The sequence below is a fragment of the Poecilia formosa genome, unplaced genomic scaffold, assembly GCF_000485575.1.
Source record: "Poecilia formosa unplaced genomic scaffold, Poecilia_formosa-5.1.2 Scaffold147, whole genome shotgun sequence".
In the NCBI taxonomy this organism is placed as follows: domain Eukaryota; kingdom Metazoa; phylum Chordata; class Actinopteri; order Cyprinodontiformes; family Poeciliidae; genus Poecilia; species Poecilia formosa.
In genome coordinates, this window is record NW_006800086.1 from 1,251,945 (window position 1) to 1,257,463 (window position 5,519).

General features: G+C 37.9%; 1 long non-coding RNA gene across 1 annotated transcript in view; it reads right to left on the bottom strand.

Moving 5' to 3' along the window:
• Positions 1-1,087: 1,087 nt before the first annotated feature.
• The window catches only part of LOC103145807 (uncharacterized), a 10,424-nt gene continuing 5,992 nt past the window's right edge, over positions 1,088-5,519 (bottom strand). Inside the window, exon 3 of the long non-coding RNA XR_477064.1 lies at positions 1,088-1,286. This is a non-coding gene — a long non-coding RNA (uncharacterized LOC103145807). The remainder of the gene's footprint in view (positions 1,287-5,519) is intronic.

Here is a 5,519-nt window from a genome sequence, read left to right on the forward strand (position 1 = left end):
GCTGGCAGAAGTTTGTTTTTAACCAATTTTTTTTGCAATGGAATGTGGCTGAGCTGCAAAGTATGTGCTTTTTTTTATTTGAAAAGGGTGATCTAGTACCTTTTATTTCCCATAAACATGGAAATACTTAACTTAACCATTCTAGAAAATAGTCTCTCTCTTTGCAAGTTCAAGTTATAAAACCTAAAAATAGAAATTGGATCTTAATTTCACAATTCACCTAAACTGTAGATGGCTTTATGTCCCTTGCAGGAGGGAGGAACGGCATGGTGCCATTTTGCTAAATCAATAGCAATATGTATCGCTACAGACACATGATCAATATCAATAGAAAATATGGCAGATAGAATGAAATTCCACTGAACTACCATCCAGAATCGCACGGCATTCTGGGAGACGTAGGCAGAGGAAATGCTTCAGCTTCTCAACCTCTCACAGCCAGCTAAGCTAGGTTGGTGGCATCAACTAACTCACTCGCTCTTTGGTTACCCTAGCAACAACCAGTTGAGTGACTTTCGCAGCAGCAGTTACAGGTTTTGTGACCACGCCTCATAATTGCTTAAAAAAAATAAATAAACAAAATAGTGTGGAGTAGAAGGAGAAAATGAGCACAACACAAGTCCTGAGCTTAGCTTCACAGGATAGCTTTGGAATGAAACCATCATGCTCACATTCTTGTCCAACATCAGTGCCTGACCTCATGAATGCTCTCCTGAAATAGTACTCAAAAATCCGCCACAGATTGCCATGACAGAGGAGTTGAAGCTACTATGGCTTCAAACCCGGGGGGTGGGGGCAACTCTATATTAAACCCAATGTCATTGGGATGTCATTAAATTTTACGGATATATTAAGACTTTTTGCAATATGGCCTACGTAGTTCATACACCAATCACATATTCCCTAGTTAAAGTTGTGACAGCATTCATCGTGTTGTTTCTATACAATAAGCCTCAGGCTGGAATTTATTGCTCTCATCGCTCTTTGGAGCAGTTTTCTCCTTTTCTTTCTTTTTTTTTTTTTTTTTACAAGGTTTTGCAGTCGACACAAACAATCCTTTGATTCATAAGTGTGAGATCACCTTCGGAGGGGGAAAATCCTGTTTCAGTCTTTTCAGAGCAGAAAACATCCGCTGAAAGTGCGTCACGTCACAATTCCTGGTGAAGTGGATGAGACACGGAGATAACCCACCGTGGGCTCACCGTCATTAAGCTGAGCATGTAGATGCAAATTTTCATTGAAGATATGGAGATAAGCGTCATCTGAAGAGCCCATTAGATGAGGATCTATGTGTAAAATAGGACAGAGAAGTCTTATTAACCCTATATATTTATGAAGTATTCAACATCTTTATCAGTTCTTAAACAAAAACATCCACTCAGACTGAGAACCATCATTAATGTCACCTTTCTTTTAAGTTATCACAGCTGTCACATCTAACTCCAGAAATAAGTTATTTTAAAAAAACCTCGCAAATACACTTGCACTTATGTCAACATTAAACACGAATATTAATCCTGTTCACATATTGTACGTATGGCAAACATGACAACAGGGTCAGGAACTTGCTAGCTAACGTGGCTATAGATACATGTGTTCTTCCTAAATGCAGTGAAATGGTTTAATATACAATTTATGTAATAAAAAACTGAATGTTTTCAACAACTAGAAGATAATCAGTTCAGTTTTGAAAAAGGATTACACCTAGGTCTAATCAATTAAATTTCCTGCAATTTAATTTATTGTAGCAGAAGGAGGGGCTGGCCAAGAGAACAAAAAAACCACCTCTGAAGCAGAGAGAACGCTTTCATTTAGCTAAGGTATGCTAAATAATTTAGATAATCGCCTGTATACTGATGATATTGAGTATTTTTTGCATTTTGAGATTCTGTTTTTGGTCAATGTAAGGGGTCCATTGAATGACACCATCCAAATTGCTTTTAATTACCTGCTGAAAAACATTGTGCAACATTATCAGATCATGTTGTTTGCATATTTCACTTTTTGTGACACTACCGTATCACTCTTCAAGAAATTTTAACAGGGTTCACTGTGTCACCGATGCTAATTGGCTCATAGCTGTCTCTTCAAAAATTGTAATCTGAAATGTGTCCTTGCCCAGCCTGTTAGATTTAGGAGACGACCTTTCCTTTGGTAGGTTTTTCCATTTGACATGTTTGAGATTTTCAAACCCTATAACCTAATGCTGCTTTAAACATCTCCACAACTTGATCTCTGACTACTCTGCTGTGTTCATTGTTCCCACAGCTGGCCTCTTTACTCATTAGATACTGAAAATCTTATTTTGTTCACTTTGTACTTCATAATTATGCCCCATTTTTTTGTTGGTTTGTCAGATAAACTCCCAACTTTGACATAAGAAAATGCCCAAGAGCCACAGACTGTATCAGAATCAGTAATGGATATTCTTCAATAAATATTAAAAGTATATATTTGAGGTGTCAGGTCAAAATTGCCTTAAAAGCTCTTGCATCAGGGAAGCACAATCCAAAAGTAATTTTCTGATTTCGTGCCTCATTATACGCCAATCATAATATATTACGTTTTTGTTTGCTTTTATTGTAATCTGCAGTCGTATCTCGCTTTCAGTATCTCATTTTTATGTAGCACGTGTGTTCAAGGGCATAAAAGTTTGACAACTGTCATTAGGATAACAAAGCAGAATAATCTTTATGGTTTGTGCCGACGTGACGCTTGTCGAAGGAAGAACTTGTCTGTTTTCACGAAGCATCTCATTGTCCAAACTCGATTCCTCCCAATAACGACCAGGTTCCCATTATCGCGACCGGAACATCATATTCATCAAGCGAGCATCACTCAGGCAGTTCGTCGCAGAAGTGAGACGAACTGAGGACGGAGGGAAAAACAATAATGTTTCTGAGCTCTAAATTGTGTTTGCTGATGGCGCTACTGCTTGGCTGGCTGTTGATGGATATTACTTTCCATGCCGTTCCCCAGGCCACCGTGTGAAGCAGCGCCTTTTCAAATGAACAATTGTGTGATGCTCCTCTTAAACTAGTTCAGCGCAGCATCATTCATCATCTGCAGCACTGCCAGCGGGTAACACCGATGTCCCCGTGTTTGCCAGCCACAATAGGGTTACAAGAACTGTTGTCTCCGAACTCACAAGGCAACGCTATGTACGCCGGGCCTGAGAGATAGCAAGTGTACCTCCACTTTCCCCCCCTGCATTCAGGGGAAACAACTGCACCGCGGTATCGCTGCTATTTTAGAAACTCTTTCAGACGCTCTGCAGCCGTGCGTCTGTCTTGTTAGTACAAAAGGTTTCTCCGCGGAGATTTCGTCCTATAGGTGGGGAATAATGATGCAAGTAATTATGCATTATCCGTACAAAACTCGACACTAGAACTTCCTTGGTGAATCTTACATTCATTTCGAATCCTGCATGGGCATGTTTGTCCAGTTTTTTTTCTGCTATATTTAATAAAACCTCAAAATTAAGGTGTTTCTATACACCATCTTCTCCTCAGTCCTAATGCGACAACTGCAGCCCATCGCCTGCAGATGCATGTGTGTGTGGTGGCTGTTGAAGCAGTCCATGCTCAAACTCATACATTTCTTCACAATCCCCTCAAGTTTCCATTGATCCTTGTTACTGTTTTGCAACACTTTGTCCTTCCACTGAATTTTTTATTAACATGTCAGTTGTGGACATTGTTGGTGACTGTTGGACAACTATCGAGTCAACTTTTTTCCCTCAACATGGAGACAGCAAATACTTTTTTTAATGACATGTACTATTCTACTTTTATGAGTGAATATTGATTTTGAATTATTGCAATCAAATGAGCTGAAATGAACTTTTGAAATATGGAACTGTGTAATGAATTTATTTAATGCATGAATGCCAGTTTTTGATTTATTGAAATCGATCGTTTTTCGTGAAATTCTTAATTTACAGCTCTTCTGTTGTGCAGCATGTTGAGACAACACTCAAGCTCATCTGCAGAGGAGCCAGATGAAGTGGCTCAGGCATATTGCACATATAAGAAAGTTGCTTTTTCTTAAACGTTATTTGTTGCTCTGTATTTGTGTAACTTATATATCTCATGCAGAGCCATTTTAATTTCACTTAGATCAGACTTTTTGTTGTCTTCTGACTCTAAATGCTTCATGCTTTCTTGCTCATTAGCAGTTATCTGCCACTATGTGAACTCACCAAACCTGCAGTACACACGGTGGCAGGCTCCTACCAATTATAAAGAAGAAATATCTCACTTGAGCATGTTATACATCAGTACCAATGTCTCAAAGCTTTTAGACACTAATGGTGCTCACTAATTAGTTTGCTTCTTATTTTCTGCAGTGAGCCACACAGGAATCAAACCTAAAGCAACATTTGATTGGCGTTTATTTTGGAGTTCAGCATCCAGGTCTCTCTCCCTCTATTTTTTTTTTCTTTTTTACAATTCATTCAGACTGGAGGTGAAGTGGAGGTCGAGGTCAGTTTAAGTGGATCCACAGGTTTTCAGATTTGAAGCCACGCCTGAATCTATCCGAAAACCAAAGCCTTCGATCCAAATCAGAAAGAAAATGAAGCGATGCTTCAGCACCCCCTGCTGGTGATGAATTATTTCATTCATCAATTTGTTTTTTTGCAGTCACCAATTTGCTTTCAGCTGCCTCTAAATGCCTCAAATACATATTTAATGCAGCACTTTTTATGTGTACGTCTGTCATGAAGGTTTTATTTAACTTGAGGATTAGAATGAATCTCATTGACCTGACATTCATATCAATGAATATCATCTGTTCTTTCCGATTTTGTCGTTTCAAATTTTCTACGATATTATCAACAATAATCCAAGTAATAAATAATGATATGCAGTATTAAAACACTGGTTTCATTCATTAAGGGAAGCAAATTACCAAAACCAACCTGGTTATAAATGAAGAAGTGAAACATAACTGGTTGTGTCATTTGCATTGCTTTGAACAACTTTTCTTTTTTTCCACAAATGAAAAATTAAATTCACTTTCCAAAAATTGGGGTAATTACTTTTAATTCATCATTTAACCAGGGGATTGACTGCTGTTTCTCATAGCTTTCAGTCCCCTTCCCCTCCCCTAAAAAATAAAATCATGATTTGAAAACTGCTTTTTTTTTGTCTTCGTCTTGTTTTTTAATGTTTCTTATTTGATAAAGTGTGTAAGTTCATTAAAAAGAAACAGAAACAACTGGGAGCAGACATGCTGGTTTTCACAGCAACATGGATGTAATTTGTCATTCGCCAACATTAAAATGCTTTTCTCAGTGGTTGGTTTGTTCACAGTTTTCAGACTGCAGTTGCATTTAATTTTGTATAAGCTCTATATGAGGTGGTGAGCCTCAAACGGCCTTGGATTGCTTTCCAATGATCTGTTGGAGAACAGGAAACGTAGACTCAAGCTCATCTCAAGCCAGTCATCTGATTTCTATAGTTTATGAAAATGTCAAAGTAAATCTAAATTATTTTTTAAAAAAAAAAATATATATA